This window comes from Mustela nivalis, assembly GCF_964662115.1.
Source record: "Mustela nivalis genome assembly, chromosome: 12".
Lineage (NCBI taxonomy): Eukaryota > Metazoa > Chordata > Mammalia > Carnivora > Mustelidae > Mustela > Mustela nivalis.
This window is the reverse complement of record NC_139031.1, coordinates 47812181-47837564: the sequence shown is the minus strand read 5'-3', so window position 1 is coordinate 47837564 and position 25384 is coordinate 47812181. Positions and strand designations below refer to the sequence as shown.

At 44.2% G+C, this 25384-nt stretch overlaps 1 long non-coding RNA gene across 2 annotated transcripts in view; it reads right to left on the bottom strand.

Moving 5' to 3' along the window:
- Positions 1–25384, bottom strand: part of LOC309845371 — a 195141-nt gene that overhangs the window by 116300 nt on the left and 53457 nt on the right. The window contains exons 2-3 of one of the 2 annotated variants that reach the window (XR_014301252.1): positions 23246–23366; positions 21374–22438 (exon numbers count right to left, since the gene is read on the bottom strand). This is a non-coding gene — a long non-coding RNA (uncharacterized lncRNA). Of the gene's footprint in view, positions 1–21373; positions 22439–23245; positions 23367–25384 lie in introns of those variants that run through there. The other variant, XR_014301251.1, reaches the window with a different exon arrangement.

Genomic DNA, 25384 nt, shown 5'->3' with positions numbered 1-25384 from the left:
GTTGTACTTTTTAAAAAATCTTTTCTGTATGCCTATTTATTGTAATCTTTGTGTGTGCGTGTGTGTGTGTGTGTGTGTGTGTGTTTAAAGAGATGGCTTCATTGTTTTGAGTTTTAACTTAGAATGCATACATACAACTTTGTATCCTTTTTTCATTTAACATTATAACCCAGAAAGCATTCTCTGTATTATTAGAAGTTTCTCATGGCTATAAAACAAGAGATACACTCTGAAAGGTAAAATTTTCAAATCTATTTGGTGTTGTGGGAGATAAATGTATAAAACCAAACTCAGTGTAGGTTATCTGAGGGCAGTGATTTTATCTCTTTTAATTCTCTGCTATAACCCTGGTGCTTACTGTCTGGCCTGACATGGCACCCCTTAATAAATAAGAACAAGAATAAGCAAATATATGGAATCCCAGAGGACACATGTGGAGTCCTAGAGAGCTCTGGGACTCCCTCTCCGGACCGGCACTGTCCCCTGGTTTGCTCTGAACTCATTCTTCATAATGATTGACAAGCAACTCACCCTGGCTGCTTCTATGATCTGTTGCTAAGACACAAGTAAGAGTAAACATGTGAGTCATAAAAATACCAATAGGTTTTTTAAAGCCCCTGTTCCCTATTTAACGCCCTCATAAGCATATGTTGAAAACTATAAGGGAAACTAAGAATGCTTCAAATTGGTTTTGGAGTTTTTAGAAATTAGAAATGCAAGTTATAATAAAGTCATCTCAGATTCCCCTAACCTTGAATATCTAAATTTGTTGGAAACTCTGTGCAAACAGAAAAGAAACAGGTCTAGTTTCATGCAAAAGTCAATCATAAAAGGTACATTAGTTTATTTAGTTGACAGTGCTGATGTCCAAAAAAAAAAAGGCAAGACTTTGCCCTGCCCTGGTAGTATTTAAGTTAAGTTTTGGCAACAGCAACATCTAGTTTGGTTCTAGGATTTTACCACCAGGAACAAGGGGAAGATCAGTAGTTTGACCCAAGGAATAGTAATGGATACATGGAAAATTTCAAAAATAAATTAGGCAGAGCTGGAAGGATAATTTGTGAAATGCCTATCCCTGGTAGAAGGACCCCATGGGAGAAAGTAGATTTTTTTTCTTAACTAAAAGCCACCATCACAAAAACCCTTGTATTATACTTCATGAATCTTAGTATACTGGATTGATGTACTATCATACTTCCTTTTTCCTCCTCCAAAAACTAAAGATATGTACCCCTCTAAAATGTCCACAGACCTCATGTATGAGAAAACTTGACCTTGAAAACAAATATTATGTAGACAAGAAAAATGTTAAACTTCTACCTTATCAGTCCATTTAGCCTCTGACATTAGCTCTGGCACAGGAAGGCCACAGAAAGGAAAGAAGGAATGCATTGCCATGTTTTCTCTTTTCCTCCAGCGCACAGCCAAGTCTCCAGGCAACAGAGGGAGATTTGACATGATCAAGAAGAGGAGATACAGAACTTTTTAGATTTTAAAAATCGAAATTTTTAGTTATGAGAAAGTTTGTTTATACAAGGGGATGACCTCTTTTCTCCTTTTACTTTGGGGCAGGTCAAAAGAAAATGGACTTAAGTTGGAGCAGATCAAGTTTAGGTAAGACAGAGGAAGGAATTTCCTGAATGTGGAGGTCGTTAAGAACTGGAACGAGTTACTAAGAGAGTTGGTGGACACTCTTCCTCTGGGGAACATTTAAAAATAAGATAAATTTTCATCTGTCAGGGCGGGTTTAGAAGTAATCCAACCAGAAGGCCTCTCAAAGCGTTTTCCAGCCCTATAACCTGAAGGCCAAATTCCCTCCAATTTTATTTCTACAGTTCACTAGACATGAGATGGATGCCTGATGCAGAACTCGGGATTTCGGATGCCATAACCAGAGGCTATTTGCTTTTTGTTCTATTATAAGACACCACTTTGCATAAGAGACTAACGTCAGACTCCTTCCTGGAAGCCACATCAAGGACATTCACAACTCTAAACGCTGCAAATTAACTACTGCTTAGACACCCGAACTCTCATCCTCACAGATACAAAATACCCAAAATACCAAGCGCCCCTGTCTTTCTGTTCTCTCGGGCCTATAGGGTGCACCTTTCCAGTTCTGAAGTTTATCTTTCCCAGAAGGTCATCCCAAATATTCCATTTTACGACTTGTCAGTTTCTCCAAACAGTCTTTTGAAACCTAACCAAATATTTTCCCTGCAATTATTTGGCGATGTTTCAATCTTAGATACAGCAAGCTAAAAAATAAGCTTGCGTTTGGGAAAAAAGTCGTTGGGCACATTCCTTTCTTTTCCTTTTCTCCAGAGCTTGAATCAAGATTTGGGGGGGGGGGGGCGGGGGGGCCGTGGTTTCCATCCACCCTCAGAAGAAGACCCACCAGCCTGACACCGGCTCTTCTAATTTACCAGCTTTGTTTGAGTTCCATTGCTTTCCTTTTTTTTTGAGTGTTTTGGGTGTCTTTGTTTCCTGCCCAAGCAGGAATGCTAAAAAGAATTGAAGAGCAAACCCTCCTCCCCATCGCCTGCACCTCTCCCTCTCCTTTTTCCCTTTAGCTTCTCCCACCTCCTACTCACCCCTCACACCAAGATATTTGTCAGAAGTTCCCTCTGAGCTCTGCAACCCCTTTGTCCAGCATGAACTCTCTGAATTCAAGTGGAAAGAGAAGGACTTTGGTCTAGGTAAGAAAAGGGAAGCCAGAGGGGAAAAAAGGGAAGCCCAAGGGGGCTTCAGCCACCCTGACCCCTGCTCAAGATGCTAGCAATTATCTTTGAAGCAGAGAGAGAAACGTCTTCCAAGAACTCGGGATTGGGGCAAAAAGAGATAAATGGCCTCCAAGGGAGACAACAGGAATGTGGTCATTGGTCATGAATTAACGTAGAACCTGTAACTTAAACACCGTTCATGAGACCATCCAATGTCTACAACTTTGTTTCTGGTTCTAAATTAAAGTGGTCAAATTATAACGGAAAAAATATTAAACTATCATTATTTTTACTTCTATAGAAGCTTCACAGAGAACTTTAAGACTTCAGGGGGATAGGGTGAAGAGGGGATCCTCTCAGTATTTACACACCATGCAGGAAGTAAAAGCGGTGTATTATTCTCTTGCACTAGTGGGGAAAACCAGGAACACAGTGGGGTGGGGGTGGGGGGGTGAAGTAGTAAAAAGGTTCTGAACATCCACATGTATTAGATTCTTCACCAGGATGCCCTGTGAGAATGAAGTTTACTTGTATAGCTAAACAGACAGTAGGGTTAAAAAACTGCACACGTAAGAAGATATTAAATTGGGTTTATGAATAACATTCTTCAAGCAATAAAATACATCACTCCATACGTAACATGGCGAGAGAAGCTTATCACTCATTCTTCTTGGCAACAGTTGGTTTCATCAGCCCCTCTGGATCTGCAACCTCAAGGCTCTATCCAGGTTTACCTGGGAGAGCCAACCACAATCCCTCACCCCTTTGGGCCTCTCGGAGTTCAACAATCCTTTTTCAGAAGAGAAAGAGGGATGAAAATCAGATGGAGAGAGGGATAGGAATTCGGATACAGATACAGATACAGGAAACTCAGAAAAGATCATTTGCACAGCTTCTGCCTCCGGGCACTTACAGTCTTTACTGGGGACAAATTGCCCTGGGGTGTTTCATGTTGGATGGTTCACCCAGCTATTAACTTATCGTCCAGTCTTTCATGGAAACACCCCTGGGCTAACCATATCCTTGTTCTCCAAAGCACTGAGAGAGGAACACAAGCATAATTCCTCCCTTTCTGCCCACCATACCCTTAACTCCGGTTCAACCAAGCACCATGCTTGCGAACAGATGAAAATCTTTATTTTTCCACAGGAGCCTTCACCTCAAGGCCTTAAGACAAACAGCTGGTTCTGCCTTGGTCCCTCTCCTCCCCTAGACAGGAAGGATCCACAAGCCCAGCTCACAGAAGTATGGAGACTCATTACCAAGTTTCTGCTAAACCTCGGGATACCACGGAGTGTCAGGTCCAATGTTCAAACTTCTGGAAATGTGGCTGGTTCCACTACAGAGAAACAAATCATCCCTTAGAACAAAAAACTCCAAAAGTTGGAAGGAAGAGAATACAAAAGCTGCAGATCTCTGTAAATTACATATTATCTGCGCCTCAAATGCCCGGAGGGGTCATGAATTTGGAGATCTCAACAAGAGTAACAAGCCAATATCTGACACCTTATGTTCCTAAAACTCATTACAGCTCTGGGAATGAAAGTATAGGGAGAAAAAACAAACAAACAAACAGCGAATAAATTATTTACAAGAGAAAAAGCTTTCATTATTTTCTTGAGTTTTTCCCAATAGCTTCAAAACTGATAGAGAAAGATGCGTCCTGCCTCCTAAATTGTCTCTTGAATTCAAATTATCTCTGGTCTGGGATTGCATGGATTCTTTGTGCCTTTATGAACTGGACTGAAAAATGCAGACTCCCCCAACCTTAACCCTTTCTTCTCTTTCTAAAATGCCACAAGGCAAAGCAACAAGAAGATTTAAATCACATATCCTCAAAAAAAAGCAATGTCTGTTTTTTGTTTTTTTTTTTTAATCAGACTTTCAAATCAATGCAAAGTCTATCCTTTACACTGAATTGGGGAAATGTACTAGGGAAAGGAGCTGACCCTTCTGTGATACCTAAAATCTGCCTGCCATTCTCATGTCTTCTTCAAAGAAGGTTCCCGTAGCCCTTTGCTCCTCAAGACAGCACAGCGTCTCCACCGTGCTGGCTCGAACCCGAGCTGGTGGGGGACAAATTTCAGGTGTACATTGAACGTGTGGATATATCTCAGGCGCAGTGAACTCCTCAAGATCATGTTCATCTCCATATCCAGCGTCTCACTCATAGTAAGGGCTCAGTAGAGTCTGGATAAACCAATGCATGAATGGATGAATAATCATGTCTCAAATCACTAAGATTTTCTCTCTCCTTCTAGCTCCCCAGCCTCCATGTGAGTCTCTCCCTGAGCATCACTCCTTGCCATTCGTTTCCTTCCCCTAAGACATTTTAGGAAAAGGAATGTGCCATATTCTGAGAGTCCTACACATTCTGTTTCTTATTTCATCTGAGAAAGAATTTGCAGAAGAGTCCTCCCCGCCACATGTGGATTGAATTTCCATTCTCTTCTCCCCATTTCCACCTTGCTTTTATTTCGGTCTCCATCAGAGCCCAGCACTCAATATGCTGCAGAAATAATTTTCTGCTGAATGAGGTTCGGCCATAAGTCAAGGGCAGATTTATTAAGGCCCCTGAACAGCCTGTTTCCCAGCTTACGGTCGACATGACAGTTTAAATCTTTGATCACTCTTACGCGTAACCCCTTCCCTGCTGGACAGTCCAGACCAGCGATGAGCAGTCCCTCCTGCACCTGAGCTGTAGGGAACATGGTTCTGCGCCGGTATAGACAGCGCGTCATCGCCCAGACCCAGGAGTGTGCAGTGTTTTCAGGGACGGTCAAGGTCTTCCCACATACACACTGTTTTTTTTTCACCTGCCTCTGCCCTCAAAAGGCAGTCTGTGGTCACACTGCCAAACTCTGTCTTCCACTTTGTCCTCTGCTAGAGAAGCAAGAAAACACCGCTGCTGTTGGGGTCACCAACTAGCTGTTTGGCTCAGCTGACTGTTCTGTAGAGACTGTTCTTCTGTCTGTCACCACATAAGATGGTCTTGAGAAAAATCTTGAATCGGTTGGGAGTGGGGTGATAGGGGTCCTTGATGATTACTTTTAAATGTAGTTTGATGTCACTGCATAGTACACGTGGGCACTTTGGTTACTAACACACACACACACACACACACATACACACACTTTCCTCTCACAAAACAATGCTGGAAGCTGGCACTAACAATATAAAACTGTTTGCACAAGCTCGAAAGCTCCCAGGAAGGGTTCTTGCATTCATGCAAATGAAAGTAACTTATCACGTGTTTCAGGTCACCAGGACTCACACTGCCTTGTTGCAGATGCCTTGGTCAACATTTGCCCCATCGATTATTCAACCAACAAATGATGGCTATTGTCATCCTTCCTGTAAGGGTAGCACTTGTACCAAAGTCTTCTCCATACGTCACGTCATTGGAGTCTCACCACAGTTTCTGCACATGAACGTTATTGTCCTTATCTTACATGAGAAAACCTGACTTACTGAAGGTGATATCCTAGTGTAATAGCAGACTCGGGCCTTACGCTCATATCCTCTTTGGAGGCACATTCATTTTACAAGTAACCCCTTAAGAAATCACCCCAATGCTTGTGGAAAGGGCTATTAGCAAAATATCTTCCCACCAATTCTTTGGTGTAAGTACAAACTCAGAATATACAGACAGGTATAAAAAAAAAATGGCCCAAATCCCCTGAAAAGAACCATGCTACCATTTGGGTATATATCCATCCAGCCATGTTCCTCTAAACAGGGACCAGAGTATTTTCCTTTGAAGCGGCAATTACTTCTAGAAAGATAGAAGATTCTTAGAAACCAGACATAGAGTGCCATCATGAGAGAAGAGTTGGCCAGAAGTACTAAGAGAAGTCATACATCTTCTGTCCTTGTTTAGATAAACCCAAGTTTCCGCCTACGCCCAGTCGTTGCCAGAGACACTTGAAGAGAAATAATACACTTTCCTTTTGGCGGAAGATTAACCGTGCATCTGCCAACTGAAGTGCTGGCATGGTCCTCGGGGCCTCACAAACTCTGCTCTGAAGAAGAAACAGAGAACAATACAGAAAGAACACAAAGGGCTCAAGAGAGTGAAAGCTACAGGAGCTGGCTCGGGGCTGTCAGGAGAAATAACAACGTGCTAGCCAAATGTCCAAGAAGTTGGGTGTTTGCGAAAGACCCGAAGTGCTTCTTACTTGGGGTGACCCACATATGACAAGGTGCTCCTCTTGGGGTTTTGTAGTAGCCCTACAGAACAACCAAGGCCCTGCACTGTCTCCCCCTATGAGCACTTAGGTTGGTCAAAGGGGCTGTCTTTGTTTCCTGGCAAGTTTCTCAGGTGTCATCTAATACCTGCCGGTTGCACTAGGTCATCTAGCTGGCAGACTTGTTATCTGCTAGATAAGCTGGGGGAGCTCTTACTCACAGAGAAATATACATGTTTCCCCCGATCCCATCCAAGCATCTCGGGCTTGCATCCTCTTGTCTGGGCCTAGCCATGATTTCAGGCAGGCATTTATCTTGGAGTTTATGAGCTATTTGGCCATATCTGCTAATACTGTGAGCATTTTTTTATTTGCATGCTTTACATAGGTGTGCCATTCCTTAGGAGTTTTTATTTTTAAGCATTGCAAAAGAAATTCTGTGATCGAACGTGGTACCATAAATCCTTACTTATGAAAAAAAAATTGGCTATAAATGATATGTTTAGAAAGCCACTTTCTCAACATTTCCCCCAAAACATTTTCAACACCACAGGCGGAGTATGACAGCCACATTGGAACAATGGGGGATAACTGACAGCTTTTGTGCCTGTGTATTTTTTTTCCTGGTACCCCAAAGTTTCTGAGCCTCTGGGATTTTCCCAGGACAATGACTCTAGTTTAATAACTGTGAAATGCTATTGAACTAGCAATAAAATATATTCTCTAGCTCGGAACAATATGATACTTACAACAGCCAGCATTCCTGCCAATCACAACACATTCACGATAAAGGGCCACGAGTTCCTTTAACAACGGGAATGGCCCCTTGTCACGTGTGTGTACACGAGCGTGAGGGTTTCCAGGGCCGGAAGAGCTCTGTGGCCACACAGGCCACAGCTTGGATTCCATTAAACTGTTGTGTTTATGTATGCGTAGAAGAAAAACAGCTCTCTTGTTTACAAAAGATAAACATCAGGGCTGCATGCTAACGACTATGGCCTTTCCCACGTGCATTTGGACTCCATCAGCCCACAGGACACACATGAGGGCCCCTGTTCCTAGGCTCACCAAGGCAGTCCCAAGCCCCCTTACGTGGCTGGACAGATTTGGCAAAAAGCGAGTTATTTCACGTGAGGGTGATTCTTTAAGTCAAAGGAGGGAGCAGGACCTAACATAAAGAAGGGAGGAAGAGAAGGCTGTTTTCTTCAAAGCTGGGAAGCACTCCCTTCCTGGGTAGAAGTCATCAGGCGCCAGGGAGTTGGCAAAGGAAAGTCAACAAAATGGCTGCTCAAAGAAGGTTAAGAACTGTGCCCTTGATGGGTGATTGTTTTTCTACATGGGATCAGCAAATTGCAAGGCTCTGGCTCTGTTTTAAGTACACCTTAGGTGTAGGAGAGTCAACAGACAAACACCTTAAAACCAAGACACTTAGAGTCAGCCATCTCAGCCCACTGCCGCGCCATGTCTAGACATCGAAACCAAGAAATATGGACACAAACGGGCATCTCAGAGGCCACAGTTAACACATGGGCAAATTAAAGTCCTAGCAAATTTTGCATTATTTTCCAGCTAAGTCCCTGACCCTTCAGCCTCTGCTTGATGTAAATTCAGGATTTGATGCAGCACAGATAAGATTTTAAGCTGGTCCTCTCCCAGACAAAAGGGACAAAGGGGGAAATTCTCATGCAGACAGGGTGAATCGGCATGGAGATGACTGAAAAGGCTTCTTGTGTTCAGCGTTTTCCTTGATCCTTGACTCTTCAGGCTGAAGTGTGACAGCTCCAAAAGGATTCAAAGAGAGAAGCTGCAAAAAGAGAGGTTATAGGAAGTGCAGTGTCAGATCTCTTCTTTGAATTTGACACTATCTAGATGCTTCTTAGATTGTACAAGGCACATTTCATTGAGAAAGATGACATCTTAAAAAAATAAATAAATAAAACCAATGCTATTCTTTTTCGTTAGTTTACAGAATGAAGTCAACACTACAGCAATAGTTTCTTACTAAGTTGTGTGTCCTTCACTGGCTGTGGTCTCCCTGAGAATGGGGACCTGGTCTTCTCCATCTTTAATTCCCTCACAACTTCTGGCACCAGGCCTGTGCGTAGTAGGCCTCAACAAATTTGGACTGACAATGTGGCTCTACTTTCTCAGCAAACTAGAAATGCTATTAGCTTAACCACACAAAACTGCTTCTTTTGTAAGACCAAAATGACAAATATTGGCAGTCTTATAAGGTCAAAACCAACACTATCCCTCTACTGTTAGCGACTTTCCGCATCCATTATTCCTAATATTCTGCATACATTTCCTCAGAGGTGCTGTGTGCCCACCACTCTAGCCATACCTACCTCCACTTACAAGTGAAGAAAGAGATGTAGATTAGTTAACGCATTGCCAAAGCCAAGTAGTTCATGGAGGAGTAGCTAAATGTTGTATTGCTCCCTAAACCCTCTATGTTAGTCAGTCATCTTTCCATCACAAGCGAAAGAAACCCAAAGTGAGCAACCTTAAGTAGAGAAGTAGATTTAGTAGCTCATAAACTGGGAAGTTAAAGGTGGGTTTTTTTCAGGTACAGAAACTCAAATAATAGCAATATTTTTTTTTTAATTTCTCCCACTCTTTCCATCCCTTTGTTCTGCTTACCTGTCTCGTTTTGTATACTGGCCTCCTTCTCTCTAATCACAGGCTTTTGCTACATACAAAAGCAAGAGGCCCTAAACCTGCCCCCGGGGCCCACACCCTGGTATCCCTGGAAAGATCCAGCTGACTTACTTGGGCTGCATGCCCAATCCCCGAGGAGAGGAATACCGGATTTGACCAAACCCAGTCATGAGCCTACCCCCAGGGTCAGCATAATGGGCTGAATATCCATGTACCCCTAAAACTCTTATCCTGAAATCCTACTGCCCAGTATGACAGTATCAGGTGGAGCTTTGGGAAGGTAATCAGGAGGAGATGAGGTTGTGAGGGCAGAGGCCTCATGAACGAGATGAGTGTCCTTATAACAGTCATGAGAGAGCTTGCTTGCCTCTGTTTTCTGTTCCATGTGGGTACAAGAAATCGGCAGTCTACAGTGTAGAAGAGGGTTTTCACGGGAACCCAACCACGCTGGCACCCTGACTTCAGCCTTCCAGCCTCCAGTGCTGTGAGAAGTAAATGTCTGTTTGCTTGTAAGTCATCCAGTCTCTGGTTCTCTGTTATAGCAGCCTGACAGATTAAGACAGCCAGGGAGGAGGCCCAATTATTAATAATCCAGCAGAACCATCTAGGACAGAGAAGAAGACATCCCCCCATGGAAGGAGAAGGGAGGCAGACAAAAGCACAGATGTCCAGTCTTGCCTTGTCCATCCATACCCACGTGCTCACCATCCTGCCTGTGAGCTCCGGAACAATTTCATCTGCTGGTTAACGAACTATATTCATGTGACAAAGTTGGTATCCAGGAGGCTGAAAGACCAACTCACTACCTACTCGAATTTGGACAAGGCCACCCTCCCCCTCCCCAACCCACGGCCACCTCCTGAAGAAGAGGATGGATCCATGGCTTGCTTCCTGTCAGGGGCAAGGACCACAGACTCCACTGTAGCCAGAACAGACCTAGTCAAGGTTCAAAATCAAGCACCCCTTACTTTAGAGTAAACCAAACAAAGTTGTGTGCGGGCACCAGCACAAACCTACCACCCCTAGAGGTGAGAGCCAGAAAGCAAGCTACATGGCAGTTCTAGAATGAGGCAAAAATCATAGGCATTTCACAATAAATTTGGGGAGGACCAAGCTTATCAGCAAATGAAGTTAAGGCAGTTTGGTTCTGCAGGTTTTCTCATTTCATGACAATCTGTACCCAGGGACTGATCGAGAGGAAAGAAAATAAATGATTAACAGCATATATAGGTGTTTAATGAATATTTATGGAATTAAACTGGATTAAATTAAGGATGGTCTGGTCTTTCAATTATATAGGCAGGCACGCCGGGACCAGTGAACTTAGCTGTCTTCCTGGAAGGGAAGTGGCCGATCTGGTAGCAGTTTGGAAGCAGTGGGCAGAGTGTCCTGACAGAATTCACCTGTGGCTGCAACCCAAAGGTGTGACTTCATCCACTGGAGGAGATGGCCTGACAACACCCCAGGGTGGGCCAAGGGAAGAGGTTTTGGCTTTCAGGAATACCCTTATGAAGCAGCCCCGCTCAGCCGTGTGCCCTGTGAGGAGGTCTTCTCCAGTTTCCAGGTATTTTTTTACCAGAGCGCTGCCAGCCACCTCAAGATCCTGCCTCAGCCCTTCCCGGTGCAGATCAAGAGCCACCGGGGGAGAACCGGGGAGACAGGTCTAATGAGACAAGGGTCAAACATCTTGAAAGAATATGGCCTCACGGGGCCAAGCGCCGCACTTCTGAGATGGCCCAGTGAGCAGACCGGGCGGGGCTCCCAGGAACGAGGTGCCATCCTGGGGCTCCTCAGAAGTTTTCAGTCGCTTGTAGAGAATGCCCTCCTACCCCGGGACGAAGTCAGCATTGCTCAGAGGGGGAAAACCCTCCCTTTGGGGTTGTCCACTCACAAGTGAGTTTTCCCCAGAAGCTTTCTCATAAACCACATCCTCACTAGGCATTCACGGCCTCCAGGGTTGGGCCATCTGGTATCCTAAGAGAACAACGAGTTGCTTATTGTTGTTGGTGAAGAATGCTGTTACACATTGGTGAAAAGCACCCCCCGAATGATTCGTGTAGGCTGCACACGGTGGAACAAAACAAGAGCGAGTACGAACCACCCCACAGTACTCACGATGCACTGGGCACAGGGCTAAAGGCTTTCCAACAGGGGAACACATTTAGTCCCACAGCCACCCTGGGAAGGGCGGGCTATTATCACCCCTGTTTTACAGAGGAGGATCACACGCAGTAAGTGGCAGGACCAGCATTTGAAAGCGCACAGTCTGTCACCAGAGGTCATGCTCATAATTGCTATAAACACTGCCCCGAACAGGGGGGTTTTTGTCCTGTAAGTGAGATCGTGTGTATAGAATGTGTGTGGAAGGCACCCAGCACCCGTCATTACTGTTACACCAATAATATAAGGTCTCATCAACATATTACAATCAATAATCATTGCTAAAATTATTATCTCACATAATTGATGGTAAAGATGATCTCATTTGATCAAAACTCACGTAAGAACTAATGACAAAGGAACCGGACCAGCGGTGGCCAAGGTTCTGAGTCTGTTTCCAACCCCCAGTCCCTGACGGACTGATCTACAGGCTTGCCCCCCACACTCCCAGGCTCTGCCTAGAGAGCCAACTCCTCAGCCTTTTTGGTGACCTGGCTTTGACATCTTCAAATGAAACTCCAAGAGTACGTTATTGCACAATTGGCAATAAACTTGCTAATATTAAAATAGTAGAACTTTTAAAAAAGAATTTTGAAATAAAATCAATCCAAAAAAATGAATTTAACATTGCCAAGCACTTCTTTTTTTTTTTTTTTTTTTTTTAAGATTTTTATTTGCTTGAGAGAGAGAGAGAACACAAGCATTGTGAGTGGGAGAGGGAGAAGCAGACTCCCCACTAAGCAGGGAGCCAGATGTGGAACTCAATCTCAGGACCCTGGGAACAGGACCTGAGCCAAAGGCAGACACTTAACCGACTGAGCCACCCAGGCAGCCCTATCAACCCCTTTCAGATGTGGCTCCCAGCTGCTTCCATGTACAACTCGAGGGAGGAAACTGTGTCATATTCGCGCCCATCCAAGACAAAAGATTAAGCAGCCAACCGAAGGAAAACCTATCTGGACATATGTTTAATAAGAATCATGTAAGTCTGAAGGCTGAGAAATGTCATGGCCTATATGTGCGTGTTCTATCCACCCACCGATGAACCACAGCACATGCTACACCTGTAACTGGGGGGACGGGAGGTTTTGCTCATCTGTGGGCACAGCCAACCCAAGGCTGAGAGTGTCCGCACTCTGCGGCCGAGCAGGCCTCATCCACACGCTCTGTCCGCCTCTCCCCATAGACAGCCATAGAAATGGCCCAAGAAGGATGCAAAACTGCTCTGAATTGGGCTTTCATGGAATATGGGGACTGCCAGAGAAGTGAGTAGGATTTGGGTTTACTTTTGTTTATTGGTTCATCTGTGCTTATTTGCATTTTAACCAGAGCAACTTTCTGAGGGCCACCAAAGAGAATTTGCAGGGAAGAGGGCTTTATCTAAAGATTTTTCTTTCCACTGGAGTACCTACCGCCATTTTAAGGAGCATTTCTATCAGCTGTGAGGCTTTGCTTGCAAGTTTTTATGTAGCCATTAATGTTAAAAACAGAAGCCATGGCATCCACTTGCGTTCCAGGCATAAAGGAAAACTGTTTCCCTTGTTAAGAAGGCTCCTTGTTTCCAGCAGTGCCCCAGATGCAATGTTTGTTTTAGGCCGAGGGAAAGGAAGGCAGGCAGAAAGTGAGCCGAGAAAAGGTTTTTTTTCTAAGTGTAGCAGATCATTAATAATCGGTGAAGGATGGACCCAAGAAGCCTCAGCGCACATATTTCTAGGGCTGAAGTTGAAGACTTCATTAATATTCTGGAAGGAATATTGCTCCCGTGAAGTTTCGTCTGGGCCTGCCATCCAGCTCAGCACGACGGAAACGACGCAGGAGCGGTAGATTCTAAGATAGTCCCAGAACTTTATCAGGGGAGGAAAGAGAAGTGCGATTCTCCACCCCAATGCAGAAACGAGCTGCTTTTGCTTGGCTGTTAATCAGTTCAGGGTTAGCCTCTTTTGACTCTCCCGTCTTAAATAGTGTTGCAGAATACTGAAAATCCATTTTGGGGGGAAATGTTTAGCTCTAAAAACACAGAGTGTGCCGAATTTCTTTTAACCACGTTTAGAACTATTTCAGCCTGAGTTTCTCAGCCCCAGCCCATGCCAGAGGCCTTTCCAATTTCATTTTACTCTGCCTAAAACCCATTTACCCCTAGAGGCCCGAAGGCATGGATAGAAGGAAAAACAGCATCTCCATTTTGGCTACAGCAGGATGGAAGGAGAGAAGGGGGGGGGGGGTTTCTCATTGCTTACTGTAGCAATGTACAAACACAAATATCAAAAGTGGTCCCAGGGAGGGTTAGAGGATGGACACCCCCGTTCCTGGATCTGGGCATGGGGTGAAAAGGAGGAAAGAGGGAGACAGAATTTTTTGCTCATTCTGCCTATCTTGAGTGTAGTGTATCAGGAGGTGGAAGACAGCATCTCAAAGAAAGAAAATTGGGAAATGGGGAGAAACTCCTTTGTTTTATGCAAAAATCTCTCAAGGAGAGGGAAACAGGCAAGCAGGTAATAAATAACAGGCCCATGTGTAGCCCTGAGCCAAAACAACAAGAGAGCCAAGACATTCACAATCTCCTCTCTTGCCAGCCCCATGGCCTTGAGCAAGCCACTGGTCAGGGACGGTGGGTGGCTTTCCTGCCTGAACACCCAGGCCTGCAGCCCTGGGTAAAAATATCCGCATTGGTACTCTGTAGCCTTCTGATAAGAACAAGCCCTGCTTGTTTCAATATTAACTTCTCCACTCCCTCAGCACCGTTTCCATTCTACCCTCATCCTTCTCCAACTTCTTTTTTAAATCCTTAAAGGAAATGTCACCAAAACATAAGGAATAGATCATTAGTATGTCCAACGGTGGACATTTTTTATTGTGTAAAGCTCTGAATCCATACCGAACAAAAGCAACTGTTCAGAATCCTCAAAAAAAAAAAAAAAAAAAAAAAAAATTGCCCAGCAATTTTAAGTTAATGGGCAAGATTAATGGATTGTCATATAATGTGAAAGGAAAGTATTAGAAAAAAAAACGAAAGTGGCTCTACAAAATTGGTTTGGAATAGGAGTCTCGGTGAAGGCCCTTCAGCCAGAGGATTACTGTCTGCGGGGCTCGCAGCTAAGCGATGTATTAATTTGAAAGCCATGCCTTGTGCCGATACCCAGCACTTAGTGCTTGGTTTTATGTTAAAAATGCTTAGTCTGAAAACCTGTGCTGAAAGTTTGCCCAAACATCTCATAGCTGATTGCAAACCCGAGTGCCTAGGGACTCTGAGCCCACACCTCAAGAATGTTGGTGATTGGGTGACATTTTGGCTCCACACCTGGATTTGTCAAGGCCTCTTAACGGCTGCTGGGAATGTGCCCTGCCTGGGGCCTGCTGCCCTCCCCCATCACCCCTCTGACAGATGAAAACACAACAGGGTCTGTTGCCTGACTGACACATTCCTCTCCTGTCTGCCTCTGAAAGGACTTTATTTAACAGTCCTGGAGTCGGGCTTTTGACTGACAGATTGTGAAGGGTAAAAGTCATTCGGTTCCATTAAGCTCTGTAACTGCTCTGGAACAAAACACCTTTAAAAAAAAGTGTCGGGGGGAGGGGAAAATAGAGCTGTGGAGAGTGGGGGCATGAGCTTTAGGGAGAAAAAAAAGGGGATTCTTTTCAGGTTCAAAAACAATCCTTCTCTTTGCCTTCTGTCTATCAATTAGGGCGGCGTTCCCAGAGGGAATACAGGCCTGGCCTCACTGGTGTCATTCAGCTGCCAATCTCCTGACAGGGACAGCAAAGGGCCTCATGTAGCGCTGCGGAAACTGTCTGTCAGGCCATCAGCAGCTGCTATGACGACATCACCTCTGTTTTTCTAGGACTATTATAGAGAAAGGGGGGCGGGGGCCTCACCCAACAGAGTCTAAGAGTCTCAGCTCCAAATCTCAGTTCATATTTTCCTTTTACAACCCCCCACATCTCTTCAACCCTAGGGTGAATTTCCTCACAAAAACAACATCGTTCCCTTGCCTGGCTGGGCTATGGGATAAATAGTAACTCGCCAGCCAAGGACATGGTCTTGGGTGTTAGAAAGAAGTTCTGCTTCAGGGAAAATTGAAGTCTTGACTGAATGCATTCAAAGCCTGGTTCACATGAACCCAGAGAAATGCCATTTGTGGTGAAAGGTGGCTCAACCACCCGAAAGGCTCGCGAAGGCAGAGCTGTGTGAAAAGCAGTGTGGCCCCACAAAGGGCTTCCTGCCAAGCCTTAACCTTGTTTAGGTTCCTGCGGCTTTCACTCCCCTCTGAGTTTTGCTTGGAGCCCAAAGGCTCAAACAGAGCTCAAAACTCTAAGCCAAACTCAGCACCAAGCAACCACTTCCCACTTTTCTGTTTTTCTGCCTTGTTCTCTCCTTTCCCCAAGGCAGACACACACAGGCTAACTCGGGTTTGCCCCAAACACTCCTTGGCCTCAGTGGATTACCCCAAATACCCGAGCCTACAAAGGGGTGAGTTTACCTGAGTTTCCTGGCTCGGCTGGGAAAGTTGCCTCACTGTCTCCTACCTCCTCCTCTCCTCTCTCTACCCTCTCCGGGTTCTGCCCGAGACAAGGGAGGTGAATGGCAGCCATGATGCTAACTGGTTCTAAAGATACATGGCTGCCTTCCCGTGTTTGGTGATCGTCGTGTTTGTGACTGTGAACATTTCCCTGGTAGCCTTTTCACCTTACACGGAGCTACTTCCAAATGGTAATGACAGCACTTTGTACCAAACTGAGTGCTGGAGAGCACCGCTGCCAAGCCCCGTGGCTGCCCATTGTGTTGCAACACTTCTGCTGCCCTTCACACGTTCACATGAACCGTACACAATGTTTAGCCAAACCCTGTAAGAGCATGTTCATAAAGCTCTCTCCGTGCTGCCAGGGCCATGAGGTGTATCTCTTTCCTGTGGCATATTTCTTCCTTCATTCTGAAATCTGCAGGGGTCCTATACTTCCTGAACATCAACCCCGTCTGGAGAGGCTGAAATCTGTTCACACAGCAGTACCCCAGTTTCACTCATCCAGATGCTGGGGCTTGGATCTGTACCACCCCCATGAAGACCATGCCAGGGGAATTTCAGAATTTTTGGCACTCGGGTTGTAGGCAGAGGAACAAGTGGACAGCATCATCAGAGAGAAGGAGGTTGACTTGATTGTCATCTCTCTACTCTACAGCCTCAGGAAGGCACAGAAGCCAGCCCTTCGCCATCTGCACCAACAGAAATGGCAGCCGTCGTGAGAGGCACTGAGGGTTCACTAATGAGTGAGCATTTCCAAATGGGTTGTGATTGTGGCACAATTTCATTACTCAAGCCCAGAGGAAACCAACCTAAAGGATTGGGGAGGTAGGTAGGAGTACACACAAAGAGCTCTAACCTTCTGGGGGCATCACCACAGAGGGACTTCAGTCACTGGATAAAAAGATACTGAGAGCATTTCACTCAGGATGGATTGCGTCAAAAACATCACTTGGGAGCCCCAAGTGAGCAGATGCTTGGAGCTCCTGAGTGCTGAATGGTAACATAGGTTCCCATCCTGGGGCTCCATGTGTCTCTCCAAAGCTCTAGAACCCCATCCTTTCTCTTCCTGATTCTTCGAAAGGATTTCAGATCTAGTGTTGTGGGATGCTCACATTTCTGGCCTTACCGTAGGCAATGGTTTCCAAATGTTTCTCAGTGGAAGGCCCAGGAATATAAGATCTGAATATCAAATTGTCTGTGCTGGAAAGACAAGCATCATTTTTTATTACTTTCTAGAGAAATTCTGGACTGTTTGCATCCACCTTGGGTTTGCATAGCCCTCTGGCCCCACATCCCAGCTTCTACTCTATGAGGCACCTGTCTCTCCTGTTTTTCTCTGCACTGTGCTAACAGGACTTAACTGGTTGTTTGGGTCCTCAGTGACAGTGAGGCTTCCTTGCTTGTATATAATATTCATTGGGTATCAACTTTCTTTGACTTGGACATTCTCATAGTATTTCCCATTGACTGGTTGCATTGGAAATAACCTTAAACCAAACTCGTTACGGTTCAAACTCAATGGAATAACTGATTGCTGCTATTTTAGTCTAAATATAAGTTTAGACAAGTCTCTCTCACTTATGTGAAAGGATACCCCAACTGTGAACCACCCTACTCCTCCCAGCTTCTTAAAAGAGCACTACAATCAATCATAAACACCACTCTTTAATCTTTCATTTTTACTCCCATGCAAACCATGAGGATCGGTAAGAGGTACCTAACAAAAAGTACCTAACTTCTTCCCTACTTTCTAACTGAGGATAATGCTGAGCCAGGAATACAAATGCTTAGCGTCTTGCCTTGTGCTAACAGTTACATCTTTCTGTCTCTCTCCACATTGGGATAAGAAGTAGGGGTTTAAATGACCACCTATAATCCCCAATGGGACAAATCCTGTGAGAATAAGTCTAACATGCTCTTTGGGATGTTGTGAATTTCTAAAATATCACATTTATTCATATTCAAAGGTATATAAAGTTTCATTATTTTTCAAAATTATCCACATTTTCTGTTAGCCACATCTACAGTTCTCATGATGAAACAGCACTAACTCTGAAGGAATTGGGATACAGAACGAGTCAGAAAAAAAAAAAAAAATAATTGACTAAGAAAAATATCCAATATATCTGCCTTAAATTTAAATATGAGAAGTATATTCTTGGCACTGCACAGAAGCATTTTGGAAAAACTCATTTGAAAAGATGAATGGAATTTCTGTATTAAAAGTACAGAGACAGCTGTTAGATCCTTAAACAGTAATTAGGCTACATTTTTCCAAGTTAAGACCTTGAACTTCAGCAATGATCTCAGACCAGGGATTAAAGATACACAGACACATTAATCTTGGCTTCACCTTCTTAGACCCCATGGATTATAATGACTTTACTAGAAATAATCATTATATAGGAGAAGACTGGCTTTTTAAAAGGGAACTTCCAAAGTAAAGTCATTCTAAAGGTAAAATTAACTCTGGTTGGAAGTATTGTGTTTTGAGCATTGAGTGCCCCCTTAAGAGCAGTGGACCATAGACTTCTCTTGTTTCTTTTACACAATTGACTGGCTTTGAAAATTATTGTGCCCTTGAACTTTCAAACACTTGTTTTGTTCTTAAATATAGACAGAGAAGGAATGGGAGGAGATAACAGAACAAGAGAAGATGTAAGAAAGTAACACGGCTCAGATTGTTACTAAGGTTAACAATGAGTCATCTCTGAAATGTGTGTTTATCATCAGCTCGGTTGAGGGCTGAAAAAGCCACGGGACCCAAAAGATGGATTGGAGCAGCCCAAAAATGAACCAGCCACAGATGACGTTTCTCAAGATGGTTATGTTCAATTAATGCTCAAACTACACAATGAGAGTGAGCCTAGCTTGTTCCAAAAGAAAACTGAGTACCGTGGGGATTCCACACACAGCCTGAAGGAGCTAATTGTCAAACAAATTCTGTTCCAACACCTTTTCTTCCCCTAACTTCTAACATTTATTACATCCTATGCATTTAGAAACTGAAGAAGGTTACACGAAAGTGCCGTTTAACCTTTTGTGAAAAAACAAATTCTCACAAATCACAACACCCTGGGAAAACATGTCTTTCATTGGGACCAAACGCCTAGCACTGTTTGTATATTGAAAATGAGTGTGTTTCATTGAATTTCATGGTATATTTATTATAACTTTAGAGGGAGTAATAGATATTAAAGAATCTTTGGCAGAAGATCTTTGTTTTAAAATGTTCCAAGGTCCAAGGCTCAGTTTTCTTGCCCTGACCATTTGTTTCTCTGTCAAGAGGTGTTGACAAGTTCACAATACTAAAAAGCCAATTCCTATTCCTTTTTGGAACCTCCTTATCTTTCTTGGGAAATGGGTAGCTTTTTGAAACCTCCAAGCTTCTTCGAAGTCACTGGCGATGAAAGAATCAAGAGAGAAAACTCTAGCTCATCTTGGTTTTCATTTGTTCCATACACTCAATCAGAACATTTTAAATTCTCCGTTTTTCCATAAGAATCTATCAACACTCGACCCATTTCCTAGTCATCTCCTAAGTGAATGTGTGAGCGTGGAACTCGAGTGAAGGCTGACCAGTGAGAATGGTGTAAGCCACAAACACACGATGCTAAAAGATGTCCCGCCTTTCTCTCCAACTGTCTCTCCCACAAGGACCCCATGGTTAAGGTCCTGCCCCTCTCTAATTCCCAACTATATAATGTCAATAGTACATCATATGGATCTTGCCAGGATAGTGTAAACTTATGACCTTTCTTTGAATGCCTGTTCAAGATTTTCTACAAAGTCTTGATCTTTCCCCTGTTTGTTTCATGACCCACGCTACAGGGAAACTCAAAATCCAAGCTGGGAGCCAATCATACACCCCAAACCATTTTTTCCAAACTGGTGTGTTTGTCAACATCAAACAAACTAAAACTTTTCTTCAGTTCTTTTAGAAGCACTTCCATTAAAACCGAGAGCTCTTTCTACTTTAAGTATGTGAGATGTTCATATACTTGGCTCTTTTTCTAGACAGTCACCACTCATACACTTTTAAATAGGGGTCAGAAAACACTATGGTGGGGCGCCTGGGTGGCTCAGTGGGTTAAGCCTCTGCCTTCAGCTCAAGTCATGATCTCGGGATCCTGGGATCGAGCCCCCATTTGGGCTCTCAGCTCCGCAGGGAGCCTGCTTCCCTTCCTCTCTCTACCTGCGTCTGCCTACTTGTGATCTCTGTCAGATAAATAAATAAAATCGTTAAAAAAAGAAAAAGACAACAAAAAACCCACTGTGGTGCTCTTTATGTGGGCCTGACATTCACAGTTTGGGCTGCTAAAGTGCACAAGAGGCCGTCATGCTCAGCAGAGGCCCTGCGGTTTGTAGGCGGATGGCAGTGTGGAGGACTCCGTGGGACCCGCCTGCAGCGGTACACGGAAGTGACAGAATCCTCAGTGACCAGCTCCTCGATGGGACTTTAAAAATACTTGAAAGAGGGGAGGATCCCCAACATAACACAATTATGAATGTAATAAATTTCTATATAAACCGGGCCAATTCAAGCTCCCACTCTCTACCCTAAATATCAGCCACCACACAGAGAAAAGGCCAGAAACAATAACATTTTACTTTTGAGTTTGGATTGGAGCTTATCCTATTGCCAGAATTTTTTTAGATTCCTCTTTATCACTAGTGTTTTTTTTTTCCTTTTTAAGACTTTATTTATTTATTTATTTATTTAGAGCATGTGCGAGCCAGTGGAGGGAGGGGCAGAGGGAGAGGGAGAGAATCTTAATCAGGCTCCATACCCAGCACAGAGCCCAAGGCAGGGCTCAATTTCAGGACCCTGAGACCATGACCTGAGCCCAAATCAAGAGTCAGACATTTAACCAACTGAGCCAACCAGGTGCCCCTATTACTTTTATTACTATTTATTATTATTTCTATAAGTATTTGAGTATAATTCCAATCTTCAAGACAAGAAAACGTGTTTCAAGCAGATAGAACAACGGCAAAGAATCACTTTGAAATCAGTATGACACCAGAGCACAAAGTATACACTTACTAAGTAACCTTACCTTCAAGTTTGTAGTATGTTTCTACACATGTCTGAAATGTATCAGTCATAACTATGACAATTCTCCTCCTGTCAAGAGTCTATTATTTTTGCTGGAACTTCATTTTCATTTCCATTAGTTAAAAAGCAGGAGGAATTTGGCCCATAATACAAAATGCTTCAAGAAATGGAACCAACCATTTAAGAATATATACCCGCCATCATCAGCAGCGCTTAAAACAACACAATGGCAAGATTGGGGTAGCATGTCTTTGGCTGTTTCCAGAGGTCCAATGTAAAGTGGAGACATTGAGTTCAATTATGTAGCTATTTTAGGTTTTAATAATTTGGATAATTGTCTCAATTATTCTCTACACTTTGTATGTGCAAATCCAAGCTTAAATTGTGATTGGGTACAGAACATTCTGTGGGAAGACAGGAAATTTAGATTCTGTGTTTAAGTGGCCCAAAGATTAAGCATGTAATGTTGAGCAAGTCACAACCACTGTGTGTCTCAATGTATTCATCTTGTAAATAGGGAAAGAATCCCTGCTCTAACTACAGGTTTGGCACACCTGTAAGTTACCAAAAACTACCAAAGGGTCAATCGGTTTGCTAAAGTACATTGCACTGGCAAAAACCAAAGCTACTGACATTTCTGACTTTAAAGAGCAAAATTAGGATACTTTCTTAAGGGGAGTTTGGGTAGGTTTAAGCATCTGCCTTTGGCTCAGGTCATGATCCCAGGCTCTTGGGATACAGCCCTACATTGGGATCCCTGCTTCTCCCTCTGACTCTCCTCCTTCTCATGTTTCCTCTCTCTCAAATAAATAAAATCTTAAAAAAACAAAAACAAGAAAAAAAAAACTTAAAAAATGAACAACCCTCCCCCTCACTCCTTGCAGTTTAGGTAAGACTGACCATACCCCAGTCTCCAGGGCACATGCGCTGGGCCCAGCCAATAAGAGCCACATGATTTGTTCACGAGTGGTTCACAGCCAATGGGAGCCAACTTAGCAGACAGCAGTGTCTTCTTCTTTCCTCTGGATTTGGAGCTGGGGAGAGCAATTTGTAGTGTTGCTGACAGTCATTTGTCCTCATCTGGCAAAGCACATCTGAGTAACAGAGCCAGCTGCAAGAAAGGCAAGACTGAGAATTGGAGAGAGATTAGAAAGATCTTTAAAAGCATTGTTAAAGACTCTGGATCCAACTGAACTCTTAGGTCACAGAACCAGTAAGGTCCCCTTTTTGCTTAAAGTTGTTTGAGTTGAGTTTTCTGTTACTTGCAGCTGAAAGTGTCTAAACTAATGTGGGAAGACAAGCAATCACCACACAAACGTGCTGAATCCCAAAGTGAGGAGAGAAACTAAAGGTCTGGAGAGCTCTGGACAGCCGGGATTGCTTCTTTGGATCTCTATCAGTAAAATGACTGGGTCTGCAAAGATAACTTTTATTTTTTATTTTTTTAAAGATTTTGTTTATTTATTTGACAGAGAGAGTAATCACAAGTAGGCAGAGAGGCAGGCGGGGGAGGAGGGAAGCACACTTCCCACTGAGCAGAGACCCTGAATGGGTCTGAGGGGACCCTGAGATCATGACCCAAGCCAAAGGCAGAGGCTTTGACCCACTGAGCCACCCAGGCTCCTGCACAGATAACTTTTAAAGTCCCCCAACCTTAACTACATCCCGACACTCCATGGTTCAGGAAAGCCTTCGCTCCTGACGGCCTCCCTTCAGCGTCCAGGGCTGCTACACAGGGCATAAGGATGCCCTCCCCCTCCCCCCCGTCCATTTACTAGGAAAGCAGTGTAACTTCCTCTGCATCCTAGAAGATTCCATCCGATGATTAACACAGTGGGTGACAGTTTGTATGTGCAAGCCCATGGCCAATTAGTGGAAGAGGCGAGCCTGCCCGTCGATAATCACCGCACTACCTCAGACACTTCCAAAACTTACCTCACAACATTCCTGGGTCCTTAGGTAAATCCTGAGACTTGAGGCTCGACAAAATGAATCACACATGTGTCTTCCTCTCTGATGTGAGGTGCATTGGTCTGGGTGAAGCATCGTAGTGATTCTATACAAATAGAAAAAGCACTTGAATACATAAGATGATGGGTAAGATAGGCAGGGTAATCAGAATCAGAGAAAGTTCCTGGAGGTGTCATCGTTCTGGCAGTGGATCACTTTGTGGGGTTCCTTTCCTGTAGAGCCTACAATTAGGTTACTACAAATAAGCTCAGAGTTAATCCGCAGAACGGTTTAGTCTCCTTCCCTCAACACTCCGATCCTTCAGCCAGAGATGGGGGTTCCTCCACAGACGAGGCGTCATCAGGACAAAGGGGGCTTCTGCTCTCCTCACTCTCCAGGCTAATTACATATTTCAGATGCAGTGGAGATAAAATCCCATCATCCATTGCTGCTGCTGCGGCCGCCATGGCAGCTCTCAACAGAGGTGACCGGCTTCTCGCAGTCCACCTAGTCCCGCCTCTCAGTGCATTCATCATTCTGGTCATTAGATAGTGACAGTATTAGCCAGATAACCACATGAGAGCAGAGAGAGAGCATTCCTTAATGCATTCCCAATATTGGCTGGGAATAATACCCAACATGGCCAGTCACCCTGAAGAAAAGAATCATGCAATTATTTGCACCCTAGTACGTGCGTGTGTGTGTGTGTGTGTGTGTGTGTGTGTGTGTGTGTGTGTTGGCAGATGGCAGGGGCAGCACCTTCTAGAAACCAGGTGCTATGTTAGGTGCTCTACATGCATTATCATGTTTTGTTTTCACAATCATCCTGCCACATGGAAACCCTATCATCTCTATTTTACAAAGAAAATAAGGCTCAGCAATATTAACTTGCCCGAGATCACACAGCCAACAAGCAGTGGGACCTGGCCTCAAATCTGCATTCTTACCCACGATACCCAGGTACCTCCCCCAGCTTTTACTCTTTTCCCAGAGATGATGAGCTTCAATCCTATCATGCACCCAGTCGTTCTGGCTTGACAGATTTGCTTCTGTGACCCCATTCCCGGCTCAGTCTGCTCCTTAATCTGAGATAGAAAAGTCCCCCCCAAAACACCGTATAGTTGTAACTAAAATAACAGTGTCATTCCCAGAGTGCTGCTGGGACTATACAAAAATGCCATGTATTTACACCAACAGTGTATGTGCTTGTGTCTTTGCGTAAGTCCAATCCACAATCCTCTCCAAAAAGATCTTGACAGAGCATTTCTCCATCCAACATATATTTATTGCATCTCTCCCATATGACACTGGAAGAATACTAAATAGGTTCATCTTTGCTTTTCCGGGACAGACACGTAAGCAGGTGCAGGGAGAGGGAAGAATAGCGAACTCCATAAATGCACCGTCCGCCAAATATTTCGACTGCAATGTGGAAGGACTAGAAATATAAGAGAAAGTTTGGAAGGAAATAACATTTTCATTAAACTTTGAAGACCAAGGAGAATTTTGACAAATATAGAAAGGAAAGAAAAAGGTCCAGGGAAGGCTGAGGGTAAATAAATAAATAAATAAATAAGGTGTTAAGCTGAAGTCAGATTTTCATCAAAGCAAATAGTCACAATATGATTGGCAGGTAAGAGGCTACACAGAAATCTTAGAAGGAGCTGGACAGATACAAGGGGCCAAACCATCAGGACCTTTACAGAGGACATACGGTGTTGTCTGTCCTCTCCCCACACTGTCTTTAGACAGCTGCTCCTCTTCCACTGTGGGTGGTCCCCGTGGTGCTGTCGTCACGGTGTCCAGGCACCCACAGTCATGGGGTGGGCACATGGCTTGGGTGGAACCAGCAATAAGAACTGCTCAGGACTGGGTACAAGATCCAAGCAAGGTCAGTCAGGGCTTCCCTGGATTCATACAACGGTATCAGAAAAAAGAAGCACCTCTTTTTTCCCAGGCTCAAAGGATATCAGTTTGCATGTGGGCAGCCATCTTCCCCACTACCTGGCAAGAGCGTGCCTATGGCGTGAAGCCAGGATAATGAGGACCCGGAAGCCAGAGGATGGCATGAGGGAGACAGGACCCAGAAGGCATGGATTGGGCCCTGGATCCAACTCTGTCTGA